Source organism: Pinus tabuliformis, chromosome 1_2 (genome assembly GCF_031772625.1).
Source record: "Pinus tabuliformis cultivar Carrire ecotype Pingquan chromosome 1_2, CPIR1, whole genome shotgun sequence".
Lineage (NCBI taxonomy): Eukaryota > Viridiplantae > Streptophyta > Pinopsida > Pinales > Pinaceae > Pinus > Pinus tabuliformis.
Window position 1 is genome coordinate 666,209,447 of NC_142298.1, and position 25,452 is coordinate 666,234,898.

A 25,452-nucleotide genomic window follows, 5' to 3' on the forward strand; every position below is an offset into this window, starting at 1 on the left:
TTGTTCATTGACAATTTTGCAAGGATGTGTTGGATAGGACTTCTGAAGCATAAAGACGAAGCTTTCGAAAAGTTCAAAGCTTTCAAAGCCTCAGATCACAAAATCAAATGCCTCGGGTCTGATCAAGGAGGGGAATTTACCTTGGATGAATTTTTCGACTTTTGTGAATAACATGGAATAAGAAGGGAATTCTCTATTGCAAGGACTCCTAAACAAAATGGAGTGGTAGAAAGGATGAACAGAACAGTTCAACAAATGGCTCGTGCTATGCTTGATGAATATGGAACTCCTGCAACCTTCTGGGGTGAAGTTGCATTTGTTCCCATTACTATTCTCAACAAAACAAACGTCCGGGTAAATAGCACTGAAACTCCTCATGAACTTTGGTATGGTAAGACGCCTACTGTAAAATACTTCAAAGTCTTTGGAAGCAAATGTTACATTAAAAGGACTGATGAAAAGCTTGGCAAGTTTGAACCTAGAGCAGATGAAGGCATTCTCCTTGGTTACTCTTCCTGAAGTAAATGGCATAAGTGTTACAATAAAAGACTTGGAAAAATTGTTGAAAGTATTGATGTGGTGGTTGATGAAGCAAGCTACAATTCAAAGTAGGTAAAATTCGAAGATTTTGAAGATGATAAGGACTATTCTTCAACATCAAATCAGACTAATGATGAAGAAGAAACCTATGAGGCACCAAAAGAATAGATAAGGGTAGAAGAAAAGACTCCATCCAAGTACATCTAGAAGAACCATCCAGAGACTCAAATTTTGGGGTAGAAAGAGGTAGGTGTACAAACAAGAAGAACTATTACAGAAGCTTCAAGCTATCTAGCATTACTCTCCTCATTAAACCACAAAATGTAAGTAAAGCATGCAAAGATGAATGCTGGGTCAAGGCCATGAATGAAGAACTTGAGCAAATTGAAAAGAATAACACTTGGGAGTTGGTTCCTAGACCAAATGATAAGAATGTCATAGGGACAAAATGGATATTCAAAAACAAGCTGAATGAAAATGGAGATGTTATTAGAAATAAGGCCAGACTTGTTTGTAAAGGGTATGCTCAACAAGAAGGTATAGAATTTGAAGAAACTTTTGCATCGGTTGCCAGACTTGAAGCCATAAGAATGTTCCTTGCTCTTTCTAGCTTTCAGAAGTTCAAAGTATATCAAATGGATGTGAAATCTGCCTTTCTAAATGGAGACTTAGAAGAAGAAGTGTATATTGAGAAACCAAATGGATTTATCCTTGGAAACGATCCAAAACTTGTATGCAGACTCAAAAAGGCTCTCTATGGTCTTAAACATGCTCCAAGAGCTTGGTATTATCGTCTAGAAAAATACCTCCGTCAACAAGGTTTTTCAAAAGGATCAGCAGATAGAAATCTATATATAAAAATTGACAAAGATAAATTGCTAATACTTGTTGTGTATGTTGATGATATCATCTTTGGTAGCAATGAAGAAGACATGAGTCAAAGCTTTGCCTTGGTGGTGCAGAAAGAATTTGAAATGTCCCTGCTTGGTGAGCTCACATATTTTCTTGGTTTACAAGTCCAACAAAACAAAGACGGTATCTTTCTATCACAAACCAAGTACCTCAAGCAGATCTTAAAGAAATATGGCATGGAAGATTCGAAACCAGTATGTACCCCTATGGTAACAAGATGCAGCCTCAATGCAAATGATGAATCAGCTATAGTACATCAACCAACCTATAGATCCATGATTGGTAGTCTGATCTATCTAACAGGTACCCGATCAGACATCATGCATGCAGTGGGAATAGTTGGAAGATTTCAGGAAAATCCAAAAGAAGCACACCTTCAAGCAGTCAAAAGAATTTTCAAATATCTTTAAGGAACTCAGAACTATGGCTTATGGTATCTTAGAGATGCAGATCTCACACTTCATGCATATAAGGATGCAGATTGGGCAGGAAGCGTGGATGACAGAAAAAGCACTAGTGGTGGTGCATTCTTTATGGGTTCCAGATTAGTGTCTTGGTTCAGCAAGAAACAAATTTCAATTGCATTATCTATAGCTGAAGCAGAATATGTGGCTGCTGCATCTTGCTACACACAACTCCTTTGGATGATGCAAACATTGCAAGACATCCAAATCACTTTACTCCACTTATCTCCATTTTATGTGATAATACAAGTGCAATTAGTATTTCAAAGAATCATTCATGCATTCAAAGACTAAGCACATACCTATCAAATATCATTTTCTCCGGGAACAAGTGCTTGAACAAAAAGTCAAATTGGAGTATGTTTCCTCCAAGGAATAGGTTGCTGATATATTCACCAAACCACTGCCCAGAGAGACATTTTAATACCTCAGACAGAAGCTAGGAGTAGTTGATGCATCATCTTGCTGTTGACACTTATCTGTTTCAGAGAACAGTGGTTGTATGTGAGTTTCATGAAGCATATCCACGTACATACACTGGTTTCTGTGGATACAGTTGCGTATATGTTGGTTTGAAGGCAAATAGTGGGCCAGACTGAAGATGAAAAGAGTTTGATATGGATCTGACAGAGACCATTTGGCACAGGTTTAGGGGGAGCATATACTTTTAATAATGCATTGTTGGCATTATCTTAGAAGATCTTGGTTCAATTTCACAGCTGTTTTTGTTTCAGGTGGAACAGGTGCAAAGGGAGATCATGATTGCTGGTCTGGATGATGATGATTGACAGATGTTGTTGATGATAGTTGTTAATGACTATCATAGTCTTGTTTTAGATATTTTGTCTCTATGTCATGTATATATTTTATTATCAAGGTCATGTAACCGCCTATTTTGGTTTCCCCACTATACATGGGATGAATGATGTAATGTTCTTGCTTTTGGTATATCACCACTTTGGTTGGGTGGATGAGTCAATCCTGGTATATCCCCACTTGGTTGGGAGATGGATGTATGTATGAATCTTTGGTGATAGGAAGGTCATTTATGATGTATAGAGTCATGTTCTTCTTGTAGAACATCCTTTTGCAGACCTTGCTTACAGTCAGGGGGAGCATGAACAACAAACTTCAATAGAGCAAAGATTTCAGCATATACTCAGGGGGAGAATAACCCTTTTCCCTTGATGACAAAGGGGGAGAGTGACTTGGGGTTTCCATCAAGTCCAAAGGGGGATATTGTTGGCAATATGACACAGGCTTGGCACTATGGCATAGGTATTGTCCTTGATGGAAACTCACTTGGCAAATCACTCAGATGACAGTTCAGGATCACAGGTTCTCAGAATAAAGGAAAAAGAGGTGTATACGCAGGTTCCCATTGACCAAGCCGCGTATACATGCGGATTCATAGACCAAAAGGTGCGTATGCATATACACACACTTTCATGCACAGAAAAGTGTGTACAGTTTCAAAAACTTGGTTTTTGGTCTTTGGTATTCGGACCTATGGTTTTCGACCATGGTATCTCATCTGAAGTATTAAACCCAGATATTTTGACCCAGGTATTGGTTCTAAGTGGTTTTGGACCATGGTATTGAGTAAGGCCTAAGACTATAAAACGGGAAGGAGATCATTAGGCAAAGGCACTCAAGGATTGAATATCATATGAAGAACAAGATCTAGAATACTGGTCATTGGCTTATGGTGCATAGCTAGATCTGAATCAAGGAGGAACCTGAGCGCTAGAAGAAGGATAAGTTCTATTGATGGGTCAAGATATTAAGGCTTGGAAAGAAGTATCTTTGTGTGATTTTGATCTGTTATATTTGGCGAATGACCTGATCTATAAATCTGATGATCTGGGTATAACTGATGTCTGAATAGTTGAAAAGGGTACAATTACCTTTATAGATCTGTACGCAAGTTAAGCATATCAAAGGCATGTATACACGACGGTTCGGTAATTGAAAATAGCATATACACAAGCTTTCTTTAATATAACAACGTATGCACGCAAGTTCTACATATTGAAGTAGCGTACGTCTCATAAAATATGTTTTAGCTACTTCTATCTATTGCTGTGGTGTTCTGGGTTTAGCATTGGTTTCTGGTTACTGTTACTGTATTTTGGTTACAACTTTCAGAGAAGTGATTGTTTGATTCAGTTTTGGTGGGTGCAAAGGAGATTGTTTGATGCAGATATATTTGATGTTTGATTGATGTTATTGATGGATCCAGTCTAAAAATTTATGAAACGTGGTCGCTGGAAGAAAAAGAGAAGGTTGTAGCCTTTTGTATGTTAGCACCTACATACTAGTACATCAGCTAGTACAAGAGCTAAGGGGGTTGTAGCTCCCCTCTAGGAGAAGCTGGAGAATGAGAGAAGGTTGTAGCCTTCTGCAGGTAGAAGCCTGCGTACTGGTATAAGACTGCACCAATACAGAAATACTGTAAAAAGAACTTTTTTATTAAAAGAAGATAGAGATGAATTGTAGCAGGTGGTTTTCACCCACATTGGGTTTCCACCTTATATCTTATGTTCATGTGTGTGATTGCCTGTACTGTTTACTGCACTTGATTAATATTTTTATGGTTCTAATACACAGATTAAGATCAACTAACTAAATTAGAAGTCTACAAGATATATGCGGGTTTCTCTAAGCACAGTTGCATATATACGCAGGTTTAATTAACAGAAGTAGCGTATATCAATTTTTTTATGGAAATGAAAAATTGTTAAATAGCTAATACTGATTCACCCCCCCTAGTCTTATTTCCAACAGATACATATCAACTCACTATCATGATCTTCCTTTACATTATTCTGATCAAAGGTGTCCCACCACCTACACCTAAAAATAACACTTGGGAATGAAGAGAAGTCCACTTGAATGCTCTCTTGTCTCTTTCTGACATAACCAAAATCCCATGTATTGGGTTTTGATCACAGTGGTTAGCACGACTAGATTGATTGAACTAGACTTCCACTCCATAGTCTTGTGTCATGCACCCATCATCGGCACCTTCCTATGAAAATGATGTCCATATGTCCACATAAATGGGAACAAATGCACCTATAAAAAAGTGAAAAAATCATAGTGTCATGTGTCTAATAACCCGAACATAGTAAAAAATATAAAATATAGATGTTACAATTCAAAGTCTGGTACGAAGTTAAAAATGTACATAAATATATTGTTACTGAGTTGATACACCTAATTCCTATGTTTAGCGCATCCTCTTCTGCACGTGGGTAACGACTAGATGTACCATATTTATTTTTTATTTGATCAACAACCCAATAGTTAGGGCATGCCATTGACATATTTTATTTTAAATGATTAGGATAAGGAATTCTTCTATGATTCAACCATTTGGATCTCTCCTGTCACTGTCCTATTTTACTCCTACAATGCGACCCACGATTGTCTCGATTCCATATTTTAAAGAATGAGTTTGTTGATGGCTTCAATTTTTAATTCCCTATTGAAATCAAACGAACATATATAGTACATATGAGATCAAAATATGCATTAATATGAATTTCAGTGTGAATATTTACTATGTAGAAATTTGACAAATGAAAAGCCACTTATTCTTTATCATGGGCCTCTTTCCATTCATTTGGATAATCTCCCATTCAATTTTTTCTTCATCCGTTTCATCATCCCAAATCACCACACCTCGTGTGTTTTAAATCTATTTGATGTACTCACTGGCATAATAGAAAGACTCATATGATATATAATCATATGCCATAAACCCCTCAAGTTCTTCCCTTTGTTGAGCAAAGCCTTCCAATTTCTTCATGTACTCTAAGAAGAATATGCAACGACAAGAAACCACCCCAACTAATTCAATCTCATGTACTGGGCAAATTAGAAGATGAAATTTCAAGTCCATGAAACTCGACAACAATTCCCTCTAATCTAATCTATCTCTCGATGCCACTGTGGAATGCTAGCCATATGAATCTCCTTTGATGTGATCCAACATACAAATGTAGACAAATTAGATATGGCAAGTTGTAGGTCTTGGGGGAAGTCATGATTCACACACCCACACATGAGCAGAGTATAATGACACTACACAATAAATATTACATTATACAAAAATTAATTGTAAAATATCTCATTTCATAAAAATAAAAAATAAAATATTAAGATCATGTTTTTTACAGATGTATTCTTAGAAGGTTCAAATGGTCATGCGATTTCAACCCTGATAAATAGTTTTCCATAGTGAAGAAGCGTTGTAGTGAAGACCTCGATATAGAAGGGACCCTCACACTCATAATAACTTCCTTTGCCAAAGAAAATCTTTCCTGAAAATCCATTGGACATCACCTTCTTTGAAAGAACAAGAGGTACTAATGTCTCCTCTAGTTTCTTTCCTTGGCTAATGTTTCAATTTATTTTTTAAGAAATAATATCTCTCCTAACAACCAATGTGTCATTTTCTTTTGATGATATGTGCCTCCATAAAGAAGATGAAACATTTTTACATATATGCATGGGATCTAGTAAGTGGGAAATCTTAAGATGCTCCAAATATGGGAGTGTTGATGGTGCTAGAAATCCATCAACCAAGTCGGTCACCCAAATGAAAAGTCTCAATTATACTTCACACCATTTGGTGTGGGAGCCCTTCCATAAATAAGGCCCAGTTTCCATATGTTCTTAGAGATTTACCTTGGCTACGATGGTCAACACAAGAGAGTAATTTACATGTAATTTCAAATGAACAAGTGAGTATTCCTTGTGGAATGTTCAGTTGCAAAATGTATCAAAGTTATTCCACCAAAGGGACAAAAGTGAGCCTCTAAAAGAGGAGTAATAATATTGATCTAATAGAGACACACAAGCATATATATGAATGAACCATTGATCAAATAGCGAAATAGTTCACATAGAAGCAACTATTGTTAAAACATATACAGCACACCTCCAACAAGATAAGTACCAAAACCACCGAAATAGTTAAATTTCCTTAGTAAATATGAAACTAAGAAAAAAATTTCAAGATACATTATTACAATGAACACCATTATTAACAATAGTGGAGTCTTAGAGCAACCACTTTCTCCTCCAAACGAACTATCTTCATCTCTAATGCCTAGTAGGAGGAGCCAAGGTGAAAAGTCCTTTGAATGAATTATGAGGGTCTATATATAAAAAATCATGGTGACCATTCACCTCCCCTGTGACTCTTGGACTACCCTCATGACTATTTGAATTCTCTATGACCTTTTGAATCCTTCATGACTTTTCACATTCTGTAGACTACTCTTGGACTTTCACTTTACATTACATTTTTCAAATATTAAAATTACATAATCCATAAATGATGAATCATATACATCTTGACAAGAGATGACATGACATGGACTGCATGATGATATGGAAATGTCAATCCATTCTTGCTACTGCTATATTTGTGTTTTCTTCAAAGATGGAACATGTTCCTCTTTGTCCTCCTCCATAAGGTTTGAAGTTAGGGAGTCTTCAATGTGATCTTGATCTCCAGCTACTGTCACAATCTGGTGTCCCTTTGTCTTTCTTGATTGAGTAAATTATCTTTGCAACCACAAAGGCGTCTTATAGTATGGTTTCCTTGTTCATATTCTTCATCATCATCTTGTCATAATATGATTTAATACATGCCACAGAAATCCACTCATGACAAGACAACACCGATATGGTAAACCCCTAGTATAACATGCTTCATGAAAACCAGTAACTGAGTTGGAACTAGGTGATATGTTTGGAGATTGACTTAAGGATTGTGCAGTTGCACAGCTAAGGAGGTCAGAGGCCAGGAATGAGCCTTGAGATTACATAATTCATAGTTTAGGAGAGCCATAACAAGGAAACTATGTAGTTGAGGGGCTCAAGGGGTTAGGTTGGAAGCTCGAAGCTTGAGGTTCCCCACTCTATAGTTCTAGAGGGACATATGCCTAGCTCATATGTAGTTTCACTATTCAAGAGATCAAGGATGCAGCTTGTTTCTTGATACTATGGAGTGAACATGAGCTCAATGGTTAAAGCTAACCACTTAGACTACGTAGTGGGTATTTCTAGAAGGTAGGCTTTATGAATTGTGTAGTTCTAAGAGGGAAGGTCTAAGCTTGAGGGATGAGACTACATAGTGCACAATTTAGAAAGGCTGAGTGAGGTCAAGTTGCTTGGGAATGCACTTTTATTGATTTGTCTAGGTTTGGGATCAGTAAGGCCAACATGAATAAGGAAAAAAAATGATCATGATCACACACTTATAATAGTTGATGACACAACATTTAACACTCAAAACATATGAGCAACATAATACCCTCAATGTGACGACATTATGAAAAATTTCTCGAAGAGCGACTCTAAAGGTACACTTTGCAATGACAATGACAAAACTTATGCGATAATTCTTGAAACTTTGGGAATGAGTGTGATGTGTGTCTACATGATAATAATGATTGATTATCACCAAGGTTACCCCTTGAAACAAACCAAAAATACATATGTGTGATATATAATGCTTGTCATTCTAAAATATGACACTTTGATTTTATTCCATATGGGACAAGAAAACTTAAAGAAAACACATGTAATGACTCTTAATACTTGTGACGACAAGATGAAAATTCAAAGTATGCTCTGTAATTTGGATGTAGTTCAAAATTTTGGAGGGTTTTATAGTAGTAACAACACTTGCCGAGACATTGATTTAATTCCAATTTCACTGTGGTGGCCAAATGTTTTGTGTAGGTTCTAGTTCTTCACAGAGTATTCAAGCATTGTGCAGTATAAATATAATCCCCTTAAACCTTTCTTGGTTTAAAAAACTCATAAAGGTAACGATATCGAAATTTTTCAATTCAGGAGAAGGGTAATGTTATTCACGAGCTTAAGATATTTAGTGTATAGTTTTTCGTCTCCAGTGTTGCTCCACTACTAGTAGGCTTAGACAGTACCCCGATAGAGTCACTTCAAGAAAACAAGAATTTCATCATTTCCAGTGAGCCAGGACTATACCTCGGTGAAGTTAGTTTCTTCACCTCCCTGTGCAAGACACCTTTCTCTTATTTCACCCTTTATTTCTTTCTTTTATATAGGTTTGTGCATTGACAGTTATTTATTTCATGCGGTGGAAGAGGGATCTCGACTTATTGAGAGTAGAAGAGGTTGTTCCTTAAAAGAATCATATATAAAACCTATGATATTAGTATTCTCATTAATATTTTCCCCTTGTCCTTCTCTACTTGAATGGATCAATGTGGAAAACACAAAAACATAAAGAACCATGCATAGAAATGAAGCCCCTAGAAAAGATATGGGCATCTTGGTTTCAAAAAGTATCTCCTTAAGAAATAATCATATTTTCCATAAAAAAATCATCTAACAAAAGGTATGAACCAAGACAAATAAGAAGTACTAAAGCTTAGCCAAATGTTACAATGTCACAAATCCATTTTCTATTTTTCCACATTATCTTTTGAGTGGAAGTGAACATCCTTCATGAAAAGTCTTATTAAGAAAAATAGAAAAGAAGAGATAAGACACAACAAGAAATAAAAATCAAAAGGACAAAGAAAATTGAGGCTAAATAGAAAACAGGATGAAAGACAAAAGTAAGAAATCACTAGAAAGAGTACAAAGAGTGAGTGTAGGATTGGTGTACAAGGAAGACTAGTATGTAGATAGACTTACTCCTAACCTGACTAGATAGAAGGTCATGGTCAAGTGTAATAAAATTTCCAATGTAGCCACCATGACAACTCCTTAACACATACACAAAGAAACAAGCAATTAAAATAGATATGAAACAATGTACAATAGAAAATATAAGTGCTTGAATAACTTGCAGAATAAATTAAAGGTCTTGCCTATTAGCATAAATATATGTCATAGCCACTAGTTTTGATTAGCTTGCACTCTTTCCTTTTCAATGAAAACCATAATTAAACAAACCTCAAAAGATTCTTGTGAATGTATCTTCATCTATACTATCCTCCTTAGCAAGCATGAGAAAATATCAGAATGTGTTGGATCATGAAATTCAAAACAATCCTCTTGAGAACCCTGTGATCATTGAAAATATGATATTTCAATTAAAAGTATGGGATCGGGATGTGAATCTTGTAAAGGGAAATCGAATTTGATCATATTCAAAAGGATTTTCAAGACAACAAAGGATAAAGTGCCTTGGCTTCTTGACGAGTATCTGAATAGTGAGATAAACCATAAAAATTAATCAATGTGAAACAACTTTCATCAGATATACTGGTGGGAAAATGATAAATTGAATGAAAGTTAATATTATAATTAGATGGAACATTTGTGGCATGATATTCACGATTAGAAGATAAAAAAGATAGATCAATTTAAACAAATTTACAAATTCCTTGAACAAAAGAATCATTTCCCTCACATGATAAATATAGCGAACCATTTCCTTGTAACTGGTTACATAGTGCAATAACATCACAAGCATCGAAAGAAGTGAAAGGGAATGCTAGTATAGAAAACACATGAGACTATTCAAGATATAATGAGTGAAGAAGAATTTGATTCACCAAATAACTCATAAATTCACTTGAAATCAAGTGGATTTCAGGTGTGATGAAGAAAAATATTCGCTGTATAACATTCACAAGAAAAACCAGAAGCTGCCTATTTTGAGAAGTACTTGATATTTCCTTCAGCCAAAGATAACCTTTGAAATGATCAACTTCATAGTTCCATGCTTCTATTAGAGATACATACTCCAAACCCAAGTTAAGTACAAGAGCCTTGCTTGGAGATGAATAAACTGAAATAAAATATTAAATCCGATCAGAAACCAAATATTGAAAGTTCAAAAGACTATATCCTAAATACCAAACCTATTTTAGGAATGAATTTACATCAAGTTAAACCTTGCAAAGAAGATATTTTGTGACAAAAACCAGATTTGACTTAGTGTTGTTGGGAAAAGTATCCAATTCGGAATGCCCCTATCCCACTCTAAGAGGTGATAGTGCCTTAGCAACAAACAAGGAAAGCTATCTGAGTATTCTTCTTTATGAGATGCAAATAGAGAAAGAAGGATGTAACTAACCGGTGTCTTCCGCTAGTTTGTCGATCCAATCACACTCTCTCTTTCGTTCGCTTCCCGCTGCCTGCTCTTTCACTGGTCCAGCTTCACATGGTTCCTGCAAGATCACAAGAGCAGAAGACTACACGAAAGATATAGATTCACATTCATAACTAGTTTAGGATCAGATATAAACTAAATATGCAAATATAACAAAACATCATTGAAATACAAGCATATAGGAGAAACTCAAGTAGCTTTATTGATATGATAAACAAGGTTCAAGAGGAGATACAACCAAATGAGGCCCGATCTAGCATCTACCTCCCAGCAAAAAGAATCCCTTCCTCTCCTCCAACAAAGCATAAATCACCCAATGTACTAATCTCAATCTCAAACCAACAGCAATTCTCTGCAAATACAAAATTCCAGCCTCCTGAACCTCTGGGTGAGAGATCCATATATAGATGTGAGCAGAGAGGATGAGTCAGCTCATGTTTTGACTTGTGGCTTCTCTCTGTCAGTTCTTGTTTCCACTTGGAGGTTGAGAACCTCTTACTCATCACTAGTCGAATTCATTGAGGCAAGTGTCATTGAGGAAGATTTTGGAAGCTTCCAGGGTCTTTACACCTCGTTGAATGAACTTGCCATTTGTTAATTCTCGCTCAGCGCACCCTGGTAGTGCTTCTACCTGCATTGCAGTGCAGGTAGCCAGTGCAGGCTTTGCATTTTAGCGCAGACAGCTAGTGGAGCTACTGAATTGATCCTGATTTGACCATTTCTGAGTGGTTTTTGGTGGAGAACTTCTGGGAGAAGCTGTCATTGGTTGACCTTGTTCCTCTAGGGGTAGGAACAACTCATTTAGGGACTTTGGATCCCTTGGATTATTGACATTTCATGCTCAATGCTGTAAGGCACAAAAATGTCTATAACACTTAGTCCAGGGATCCTACCAGAGTCAAGAGATCCTGACATAACCCTTAATGGAAGTTGAAGGGCCTAAACTTCCTCACAATTCCCAAAAATTTCAAGCATTGTAAAATCACATTTTGAAGATCGAATAATGTCATGGATGGTGTGAGGATAACTACTTCCACTAATTTCAATAAAACCACTACTAACTGGATGGAAACCATCTTTGTCAACTCATTTGATCAAATTTTACAACTTAAACAACCAGATTACTAAAATCGAAAGATTCTTCTAATCGCAAATCTAGAGACGTATGAAATCGATAAATTTCATTAGCATGTTAGTTTAACGAGTTATCGTCATGTAAAATAGGAGATGATGAGGGATGGAAATAATACTCAATGATTTGATTGTTTTAATTTTCATCATGGATAGCCTCCCTACCTAGTGCCAATTGAGAATTTAACTCATCATATGAAGAAATTGAAGAGTATGGAGTATCTTCATCATAGGTAGATGCATCATAAATGGTAGAATAAAAGGGATAGTGAGATGGAGTGGAAGTTTCCATAAGAACATATTCTTTGACCAAATCAGATTCTAGATCTAAATATTCAAATCAAAATCTTCTCAAGGAATCAAAATATCATCTGGTGCACTTGGGAATTCATCTTCACATAAATCAACAAATTCATCATCATCAAGATGATTATTTCCCAAGCCTATATATTTATTAATAAAATTAACTTCATTCTATTTACAACAAATATTAGTAGATTGAAAATCCTCCAATAATGGAATAGAATTATCTTGACATGGGGAACTCTGAAAGAGGGAAGAGAGATCATAATACTCTTCACTTTACTACTCCTCTACTTGTGGAATGTGACTTGTACATGATCGCAATTTGATCCAACAACTTGAAAATCAAGAGTGCGTGAAGAACTAGTTGGTGAGTAGATTGATTAATCAAATCATGATACAAATAGTCATGGCATGTAGATGATAGAGGATGACAAATGTCCCTTCAATAAGTAATACTTTGAGTGGAACCAAATTCAAGATTGAGGTTAGGAATGTTAGTCTCGTCTTAAGGACTGAAGGAATTAGCCTTCACCCTAAGCTCCATGAACCATTCAAGGGTTTTCTCCAGCAGATTTGGATCATGAGAAATGGATAAAGTTTGAAGATACAGATCAATCATTTGAATTTCAGATCTCCCAAATTTTCCATCATTGCAAGGAGGCACCCACAACAAAACTAGAAAAGGAGGACAATGAACAAAAGGAATAATAGGTTCCTCCTCTTAAATCAGGGGTGTCTCATGATTTACAAGATTTGGGGAAGAAAAAACATCAGGATGTACATATTCACCATGAAAAGAGATATAAACCAAACACTCAAACATTTGTTTCAAGAATTCCCAATCCATATCTTATTTAAAATTTTTAGAACAAAGGTGAAAGAATCAATTAGAAATCCTCAATTGATTAATTACTATTCATTATTAGTTGATTAATTCTTTTAAGAACATCCTAGAAATCATACCTATGAAATTCTAAATGAATCTCCTTAATGAGGTGTTCAAAAGAATGAATGGAAATGGGTGGTAGGGTATGAAACCATCAGTTAACTCGACCTTCAAGCATGATGCAGAAAATAATAGAAGCTACACCTTCACTATCAATTTCATAGTGTTCATAGAACTTAAGAAAAGGAGATGCATGCTCGAAAATGGATGTATCACCCTCACTGTCAGACCTAAATTGAGACAAGTCATCAAGTTATTCTGCGAAGATGAAAAGTTTAACATGGGAAAGGTTAGAGAAACATTATGGGATTATTATTTTTGGATGATCCATTTAAGATAAGAGATTCAAAACATGCTTAATGGGCACAAATCATCATCCAACCCTCCTTCTAGTGCCATTTATTGAAGGTGCTCAAAATCTGTCAGCCAAGAGGGTCTTCTAGATGAAAAGTCCCAATTAGTCTTCACACCATTTGGTGTGGGAGACCTTTTGAAAATAAGTCCTGAATTTGATATGATATTATAGATTTTTCTTAGCTACAATGGTCAACACAAGAGAGTAATGTACATATACTTTCAGATGAATAAGTGAGTATGCCTTGTGGAATATTCAATTGTAGAATGTATCGAGGTTCTTCTACTGGAGGGGAAATGTGTTGGGAGCAGGATCCCCCAAGGGCAGTTTTGGGGCTAAAAACCCATGTTTAAGTCAAATATTTTTAATATTATTGTAAATACTCTGCATTTTGTGGTCGCGGAGCGTGGAGGTGTTATGTGTCACAAAGGGTAGTCTACCCTTAAGTTTTGTAAAGAAAAGTCGGCTATAAGAGATCTACCCATGGTCCATGGACCATGAGATTATATAAAAAGAGCTAAGCTCTAAGTAATTGAGGGGAGACAACATGTAAGAGGGTCATAGCTTTAGAGCAAGAAGTATAAGTCTTGGGCTATAGTGTAGGTAGAGGCTCTGCAGCTGAGTGCGCAGAGGCTTAGGGTAGAAGTCCACAGCTGAGTGTGCGTACTCCTGCAGCTATGTGTGTAGGCTGAACAAAGTCTGTAACACTTGGAAGATATTAATAAAAGGAGTTAATATGTAATTTCAGTGTATTTGTTCTTGTTAATGGGTTTGGATATTTTGTGTATGGATTTCCTTTATTATGCTTCTATGATGCGCGAATGAATATAGTTACATTAAATAATTAAACAGAATTACAAATATCTGATTACACAGTGATAACTTTAAGTATTCAAAAAAAAGCAAATCACTTAGGCTATTTGAGGAATCTACATGGCGCGCTGCCATAACAATGCCAAAGTATCCGAGCCCTAGGTTAGGGCTACGCGAAGGTCGATCGTATACTTTCGTGAATGTATTGGAAGCCGGAATAGAGGGTTTGTCTCACAAGCCCTAGAGTGAGATCACCTGCACGAAGGTAGGGATAGAAGAGATCAAACGACATCACAACCATCTCAGGGTGCGGAAACTTGGTTCCAACATCCCCCCATACAACTTCGGGTGAGACTTCGGTCCACACTCCACGGGATGATGCCGAAACAGCCAATAGTGTAGGGATTTGTTTCGATAATTAATGTTGAACCTAGGTCAGGGCCCCTCAAGCCAAAAAATGGTTCTATTGCTGGAACTGGAATCTACATAAGAGATGTGTGATGTCGTATCACTAGAATTCAACTAAGAAGGAGATTAGAGACTGGTTGGATAGAAAGATCCATGAATTCATGGCACAAGAGAACAGAAACCCATGACTAACAAAGGAACAATGGTTGGACCGATACCTGTATACAGAGATCCATGAGATCTTTTTCTATTATTTCCCTATTGAGCTATGCGAGTGGATCGCGAAGCTAGCAGATAGCTAAGGAAGGTGGAAACTTGATGGTCCTATTGTGTGGACCCCAGAACTAGTGCGAAGGTTGGAAGCATCGGAGGATAAGATCGCCCACATTGTCGATTGTTAGCTTGATCGCATCATAGGAGGATTTGTGACTGAATTCATGATCAACACCTCAGTCAGCTATAGTGAGGTACAACGATGCTTTTTCAAAGGACTGTGAGGTAAGTATGTAAAATCTTTGAATACTTGGATTAAAATGCTGTTGTGCAAAAAACGGGTTATGCAGCTACCTTGATGTTCGGGACTACTGTTGGGTCCCTATAATACTAGTGATTACCCCATTACTATTGTAGTTATACCCCTTATTAATATTGTTGTGCCCCTATTACCCCCATATTGTTACTACTGTGCCCCATAGAATCCCTCTATTGTTATTTTTGTGGCTTTATATTATTATTGTTAGGTCGGCTAGATTATATTGTGACTCCTTAGACTCCTATATATAGAAAGGAGGTTTTGTCATTAGAATCATCCAAGAATTGTTCATTTATGTAATGTAAAGGAGGTTTCCCCCTCGAAGAGGCTAAATTCTAAGGCGTTGATCTATCTTTTCTATCTTTTCTTGAGTTGGTTTCATAACATTTGGTATCAAAGCTTTGGATTCTAGGGTTTCGCTGCTCCAAACAGGTCATCGTGGCATTTTCGCTATAAATTTTTTTCTGTGACATTTCAGAAGTCGCAAAAAAAACCCCTTTGAGAAGACATCGCGCTGAACCTTGGGTCTGAATTCAGAGCTTTTCGCGCTATATTTGCGGAGTTATGATCTGAGGAAGTTGGTCTTTTCGCAGACTCCTGAATTACATTCCAAACAGGTGACCTGGGGAAAATCATCATAACTTTCTCTTTGGGGATCAGATTGAAATTTAGTAAGAAGGTACAGAAAGAGGACAGACTGTAGTTTCTTGTATGCATTTTTCAGATGTAAAGGTCGAAACAGTGACTCGTGGCACGTCGTACAAGTTCGCTCTACTGAACTAGTCTATAATCAAGTCACTGTGGGAGATTTCGCATAAATCTTCCTTGGAGAATTCAATTTGGCTCAGACTTGTGCCATTGGAAAGAGGACACAGAGGGCTACTATAGCTCACAAATTCAGAACTAGATGATTGGAACGTATAGAGATACATCAGAGACAATATCGAGCTCCTACAAAGTGAAAAAAGGTGTGTAGATTTTCTTAAATTTTTGCTTAAGCTTGGTTTGAAAATTTATTTTGAAGGAATTCAAAGGGCATAGTAGAGCATTATTATCGGTAACTGATGCCCCGAAAGAAAATGCAAACACCTAGTAAGGAACCTGAAAGCTCTAGCATGACTCATGAAGAAGAGGAAGAAATGCAACATGATATATCAAAATTACAAGACCAAGTGAAACAACTGCCCCTTACACAAGGAACAAAATCTAAGATGGATGGTTTAAAGAAAGGTGTAGAAGCTAAGATGGATTGTTTAAAGAAAGGCGTAGAAGCTAAAATGATTGACGTGGAAGCTAAGATGGACGATTTGAAGATAGATTTGAAGACAGACATGGACGAATTGAAGATAAATGTGAATAAGTTGCTACAAAAAATGGGCACTAAGGGTAAAAGGGTACTAAAGGAAACTCATGATGAGAATAAAAAAAATGTTAATCATGATTCTATAGATGCTAATGTTGGATCGAAGACTCACCATATTCCAAAAATCGATATGAGGAAGTTTGATGGCAAGGATCCTACCACATGGATATTACAGATGGAGCAATTCTTCGATCTCAATAATGTGCAAAACACACAAAAGGTATGTATGGCAACTTTATATTTGGAACCAAATCAGTTTGTATGGTATCAATGGCTTTGCTCTCGTAAACAATTTATCACTTGGGTAATTTTTACGGAAGAATTGGTAGCACATTATGAGGATACAAAAAGAAACACTTTTTTTAGCCAATTGATAAGTCTCAAACAAAAGGGTTCAATAATGGAGCACATTGAGGAGTTCCAAAAATTGAACATAAGGGTAAAAGATATTCTAGAGGAGCATAGAATTGATGTGTTCATAGGGTCTTTAAAGGATAATATCCAACATTATGTTCGCCTTTGGGAACCTGATTCATTAGAGAAGGCATTCAGGTTAGCAAGAAAAATGGAAAGCAAAATTATGGCAACCAGGAAGCATACCACCCACAACTATAAAGACGGAAGTGTTGTTGCCCCTAGTCTTCCACAACCTATAAGGTTGACACCACAAAAATTGGAAGAAAAAAGAGCAAAAGGGCTTTGTTACAGTTGTGATAGCAAATACACTAAAGGTCATAAGTGTGCTGAGAAGAAATTATTCTACATAGATTGTGAAGAGGAAGAAGAAAAGGAGCAAGAAAGGTCAAAAGAAGAGGATATACTCCAAGAACAAAGCCTAGATGAAGAACAAATAAATCCGACCATATCTTGTAATGCGTTGGCGGGAATTACTACTCCTCAAACCATCAAGATAGAAGGAAAAATCAAGAAGAAAAAGGTAATAGTTTTGATTGATTCAGGAAGCAACCACAATTTTATTCATTGCAAGGTAGCAAAAGAATTGAATTGCTTCCTATATCCAGCACCAGAGTGCCAAGTGATGATTGCAAATGGAGGAAGAATAAATTGCTCTGGAAAGTGCCATAATATCAAGCTATCCATGGGAGAATATGTATTGACTAGCCCAATGCTTTCTATTCCAATGGGAGGTGCTAATGTTGTACTAGGAGTCCAATGACTACAATCCCTGGGTACAATAGCCTTTAATTTTCAAGAACTTTTCATGAAATTTTCTACGGAAGGAAAGGAAGTTGAATTAAGGGGTATTGCAGGGAAACCATGAAATATAATCAGCTCTAATGGTATGACAAAGCTTCTAAAAAAGGAACAAAGAGGTGTAATTGCACAATTATGCTCGCTAGATGTTTCCACATCGAAATCATCTATTTCTCCAGATCTCCAAAAAGTCCTCAACAATCATTCCAAGGTATTTGAGACTCCCAAAGGTCTCCCACCTATGCATGATCATGATCATGCTATTCATCTGATTCCAGGAAGTGTTCCTCCAAACATCAAGCCGTACAGATATCCCTATGTCCAAAAGAGTGAAATTGAACGTATGGTTGCAGAAATGCTAGAGGCTGGTATAATTCAACCGAGTCAAAGTTCTTTCTCTACTCCAGCAGTATTGGTGCACAAGAAGGATGGATCATGGCGCATGTGTCCGGATTATAGGAAGCTCAACAAGCTCACTATTAAAGATAAGTTCCCCATTCCTGTCATTGATGAATTACTAGATGAATTGCATGGATCAATTTAGTTCACCAAGTTGGATCTTCGTTCAGGATATCATCGAATCAGAATGAAGATTGAAGAGGCTGAATTCTAAGGCATTGATCTATCTTTTCTATCTTTTCTTGAGCTAGTTTCATAACAACTACGCAAACAGAAAAACTTACAAGAAAGAAGGAAAAAAGGGTCTAGAGTATAGCCCCTTGATTTCACCTCTACAAAGTGATGAAGGAGGGATAGCGAAGGTTTCTCTACAAAGTGCTATTCAGTTAATAAGACAAGGATTCACATGAATACCATCTCCACCCACACCAACTTTGACTTCACCACCTTCACCTCCAACTTCACTCATACCACCTCCACCTCCACCATGATTTAGTATGGCAAATATAGTGAAGTTTCCTTCGTTCAAAGGCGTGGGAAATGAGGACGCAGACTAATTCTGGTTCATTGTGAGGGCTGTATGGGAAGATCAAGTTGTTATAGATGATCATATAAAGAAGGTGAAACTGGTTAGTGCTCTGCGATATCACACACTAACCTGGTACATTAAGTACTCTAATGATAACCTGAATGCTGGAGTAGCAGACATCCAGGCAGCACTAAATAAGGAATTTAGTAGGCCTAAATCTGAGATGAAGTCAATTGTGGGATTCAAAGAGATCGCAATGCAACCAGGCAAGATGCCTTAGGAACTAGATCAGAGGTCGAAATGTACAATCCGCGAAGCCAACATGAATTTGATAGACGGATAGCATCACGAGTGGTTTATGGCTTCGCTACTACCACACTTAAGGAGTGCACTATTGCAACAGAAGATAAGAACTCAGGCAGAGGCCTTGGAGATTGCCATGAGACTACATGAGACTCTGATGCAAGATCCTAATCTAGGAGTTCAGTAGGTCCATGCGCAACTGAAGAATCAGTGCCTTGAGATGCAAAGTCTGAAGCAGGACAGGACGGTTCGAATAGAGGTAGGCGAGGAGGTATGGTACTTGAATTGCAAGAGTCAGGGTCATGACAAAGACCATTATCTGGTCTTTGAAAATGACCTTGCAAGAGGAGGACAGATGCCTTTAAGGCCAAAAGCTCAAGCAGGACCTAGCGTGGGGCCTGCATTATGGTGCACTATCTGTCAGGTAGTCAGAAAACATGCCATGGATAACTGTCACTTGCTACAGAAGTACGTACAAGCACCACAATAATTGTTCTGCAACTTTTGTAGGTCGGTAGGTCATGATGAGCGTACTTGTAGAAGTTGTTAGGTTCCTATACCAATAGGTGTCATATATCATGATTGACTTGGTTTAATTTTGAAATATGTTCATACCTTTGCTTACTACAAATGTTTTCCATATTTGTGGAAAAAAAAAAATTTAAAAATGTAAAGAGGGTATGTCCTAAAAGAAAGATCAGAGGACAAAAAGAATAAAGAAAAGGTCAAAAAAATGAAAGAAAATGAACCCCAACATAATGAAAATACCATGAAAGTGTGCAAGCCTAAATGCCACTACTATTTACTTTATGCATAATAAAGATTGTGTACAACTTGTTACTTATGCCATAATTCATGGTAACCAAATAGTTTAATCTTGCTTTTTCCATGTTTTGAATTTCATGCTTAGAGATAGAGAATAAAATTTGATGAAACTGTTTAATCTTGGCAGATAAGTTGACAGGTAGAGTGAATAAAAGGAGCTCAACAGTTTAATCTGAGCCCTTGGATGTAATAAGTGTAGATTTAGATAGATATCACTATGTAAAATAAAAGAAAGTGTGAAAAGGGTTTTCCAGTCTCAGTGCACCCTAATAAAGAAGTGAAAATGCTAGGATAAAGTAGGTAGGGCAAGTAGATGATGGTCGCAGAATAAATGTGTTGTGAATGGTAAAGTTTAATGTTTAAATCTTTTTCTTCCATCACTTGGACACAACACAACTCACATTGGAGATAGTACATCAAGGAAAAAAAATCAAATTAATTAACTTCCTTACTCCATTTTTCCCTAAAAATTCACTAATTTCCCCTAAGTGCTAAAGGTACCTATAAACAAGTTAGAGGGACTCAGAGAATTTCTATGTCTTTTGGAGGGACCGGACCCTTGGCCCAATAATTTGAAATACCTAAAGTACTTAAATCCTCTTCATCAACATTTACCCCTCCATAAAATCATTCATTCCCTTAATAAATCTTTTCCTAAGTAAAAAGGGAAATTAAAACATTCTCCATATAAACCCTCATATTCACTTAGCCTAAGTATTAAATGTGTATGATGAAAATGTTTTCAGAAACATTTTAACTTAGTCGCATTCATATCTTACAAAATCATATTAACCACTAATTAATATTATTATTTAACTCCCAGAAATAAACTACCCCTTACCCGTATTATTATTACAAACCCAATAAATTATATATCTTGATCCATGATTGCAATATGACCTTAATAACGTTTGGTAATGGGATTAATTAGTCAACCCATGACTGATTAAGAACCCCGACCCCCGCCATGTTAAATAAAGGGTTAATTGATCATCAGGATTAATTAACAACTTTCGACCAATCATATTGCCTCCGATGTAATTAATGTCTTTAATTAAACGTCAGACCCCGTCTATTAACTATTATTCACTTCCCACCCCGACCAGCATCCGATCAGATCTCTTAGATCTGACGGCTATCGCTCGTATCGCATGGGCCTTTTTATTGGACATTAAATGCACGATATGAGCGGTTTTCCCAAAATTGTCGATGCTACGTGTCAACTGACTAGTGGAATCGCACGGCCCTCCCTCAATAACGCCAACCTCCCATAAGTGGTGCGATGAAACCTGCTTACCGCCTCCCATAAGTGGTGCAATGAAACCCGCTTACCGCCTCCCATAAGTGGTGCGATGAAACCCGCTTACCGCCTCCCATAAGTGGTGCGATGAAACCTGCTTACCGCCTTCAAAAAACGATAAAATGTCACATCGTCAAGATGATGCCACTTGTCTTTGTCACTAAACCCGCCAAAATATTGACTTTGCATAAAAAACGGTTATAATCCATTCTTCATCCCTTATCCAGAATAGTTCCACGCATGCACTCAGTACGTCCAAATCAACCAGTTCGTCCCCAAACTGTCAACCACCTTGAACGCTACCCTTCAATGCTGCGCCAGTCTATTGTGTGCATTCTGCAAACGTGAACATCCTTGCCAGTTGCCCAGAAATAGGTATTTACCAAACTTTCTCCCAAAAACCCTGTTATATACTGAAAATTCCTCTAAATTTCTTTAAAACCCAAAATTTTCAGCATATTTGAGTTGCTAAGCTTAATTCAAAACTCCCAGACACCTTTGTTTTTGACAATTTCATTGAAAATCCCAGTTTCATCCCTGAAAACACAAGAAATAGGATGGAAACCCCCGTGGACCTCAATGTACCTCTAGTCAATGCTCCCCATAAAGACTTGGATTACCTTCCATTAGCAGATAAAGACTTCCAAATAAAGGACCTTGAACCTGATAAATGCCCCTTGAAAGTATATTGTCGATGCCGAGACGATTACATGAACAATTTGGATACCATAGGACTTTGGGAATCAAATCTCCCAAAATACCCATTCCCTTTTGTGCACATTTTCCTGGACATTATCCACCAATGCCAGGCCAATTATAACCCTAACCTCAGAGCTGTAATGTCCCCTGACCAGTCAGTCCTGTTTACCATTACTGCTGATTCAATTAACAAAATGTTACAGCTTCAGCCCAGCCAAAACCTCACCCCCATTTCCATTGGAGAATTACTTGAAAAATCCACCAAAATGTCTAATTCTAAACTTAACCATATTTGCCATAGCTTCATGGATAAGAATCATCTACCCAAAGATCCCCCTCCCTACCTGACATGTTTCTTCACTGAGATGGGCCAAAATATTGTTAATATGATTGCTGCCATTATGGATTTCAATTCTAGTGAGTTTGTTGATGAATTGACCCTAGTTCTTATGTCTATCTTCACCCCTGGATAGCCTCCTACTATCAAATATGACTATGGTGCATTCATTGCTGAAAAAATCCATGACCAGTTCATAAGGCAAGAAAATGAGAGAGTGTTTAAGTATTCTACAGTCATATATCACATCTTTCTTTACTATCAATCTGACAAGTTGCCTTTCTCTGTGCATAAGCTTGATACAAAAGGTAACCCTAGGTCAGTGATTTTATGGACCTCTATCTTTCACTACTCGCCCTCCTCTTCCTATTCATATATAGATTTCATTGATCAGTTTGTCCATCCTATAACTACCATACTAATAGGAAGTTCTCCTCCTAGAATCAGTGATGATATCAAAAGAATCCTTCAGTTGTCAAAGCAGTATAGGATAGGTGACTAGTACTTATACTAGAATCATACTGAGATCAGAGTCTATGGGTGTGAACTTCCTCCATTCAAATTTCCCAAATATGTCCCCATGAGATTATTTGCCCTGGAGTACTATAGGAAAATAATAAACTCTGATCAAATCCATTTCATGAAAGAAAAGAAGAAAGCCCATTTGAGAATCAAAGACCACTTAGGCCTATTTGTGTGTAACAACAGAAAGGCAGGGCAAGAAGCAAAAGAAATCATAGAGAGGAGGATGCATTTAAAGAAAATATTTGCTTGGGCCTATGATCCTCACAATTTCATCTGTGATAGGAGGATAAAATGCAAGTTATCACCTTACATCCATCATAGGATCCCTGAAATAGAACAATATGCCAATATGAATGAATGGAGGGAAAGAACATTGATAGAGAAAGATAGTGATAAAGTTGAATTTGAGAATGTGATGAAAGATTTGGAGAAAATACTTGACCTGGACTCGTTTGTACAGGTGCATGTAGAGTCTTCCCAAAGTCTAGCCCAGGAAACTAGTGCTCCCATAGTTAAGCCTTCATAGAGGCAAACTCAGGAAACAAGTCCATCTACATTAGAACAACCATCTACATTAGAACAACCAGAGAAATCAGAGCAGCAACCTGAAATCTCTGTAGAGTTCGACCCACCACAGCCACATCCAGCTCAAACTAATACGGGAAATCCTCCTGTACTAAAGACTCCTCTAAATGAGGAAAAGAATCTAAAAAGAGACAGGGAAGCAGCTACCCCTCCATGCATACCCACAGATCAACCCTTTGCTAAGAGGCAAAGGATGAATCCATATTTAGAGAAGGAAATCATTAGAGAAACTACAGAAAGCATGAGAAAGGAAGGGACAGATAGTTTACAAACATTCCCAACAGGTGGGACACCCTCAAGTTCACAAAGGCAGGAATTAGAAAGACAACAAAGCATATAAGTTTCATCTCTCAGATCTTCTTCTAAGAAAATTATAGATATAAAGGGGAAGTTTAAAGAAATCAAGACAAAGAATGAGCAACTAAAGGCCCAAGCCTATGCTCAGTACTTAAAGATGGCCCCTACAAACTAGACTAGATTGATATCAGCCTTTGACATCAAAGAGGGAAAAATGCAAGTGAGTTTCCTAAAGCCCACAGTGCTGTAGCCAAAATCCTTGGCAAATTATCTCAAAACTGACTTTGAAGTCATGGCTAAAGGCATCCACTCTATTGATCAAATTGAACTACACAAGCAAATAGGTGAGATGGTCTACTCAACACTAACCATCAAAGCAATGATGGCTCATAGATTGCAAAATTCATTGAGCAACACTACAACCCAATTACAGCTGGAGAAAGCCTCCTTACAGGCAAAAGACAATAAGATAAAATCACTAGAAGAGTTAGTAATTGAGTTGGGTCATGACCCAAAAGATGTTAAGGTAGCAGAAAGATTAATTAAGGAAACGAATGAAGACCTAGCTGCACTTAGAAAACAGTTGAAGATGCCACCACCCATTCACCCTTACACTGTTGAAGTGATAGAGAAGAAAAATGAAGAAGAACTTATGGACTTGGTCCTTAAGTTAAACGAGCAACTGAAGGAAACAGAATAGGAATTGGAGAAAGCAGTGCAGTCAAGGCAGAGTGAGTCGACCACACAGCCTCAAACTGTAGTTCCAGTAGTTTCAACAGTAATCCCTTCTACACTAGCAATTGTTTTAGCACCAAACATTCCTTTGGCAATAGTTGCACCCATAGAGGCAACAGGTACATCACTGTTTCAGGGAAAACTAGTTCGATTCGAACTGCTAGTCCCACCAAGACCGGTAGATATCTTAGAAACAAACAATGAAAGCTTTTCAAGAGTTCCTTTAAGTGTGATAGATGGAAGAGAAGAAAAGAGGACCAACCTGGATCTTCCACTTTGATCCTAGCTTGATTTCTCCTTTCCTTGATAGAATTTACCACTCCTCTCCTACTTGTCCCACTTGAAATTGTACTTGTATAGTCAAAGTAACAACAAAATATCACAGCACCTCTATCTAAAACATCATAAACAATGCGGAATCAAAAACACATTGACCATATAATTCCATTCATAAACAATAAGATGCACAAATACACGATTATATGGAGGAAAACTCAAAGAACTTTATTAATAGTAATGTAAGAGAGGATTACAACCCAACTGTCTGATACAACATCATCCTCCCAGTTGTAGAACCCCTCTTCACCTCATGAACAAGCAAATCACCCAACAATGCAATGTCTCTTCTCACCAACAAACCAACAACACTTCCTTACAAAATACAAAATTCCAGCCTCTAGATCTCTCAGATGAGGGATCCATTTATAGATGTCTTGCAAGGGTGTGAGTCAGTTCTGGGTTTTTGATTAGTGTCATTCCACTAATAGTTCTTGGTTCCACTTGGAGATTTCATTGATCTCTTA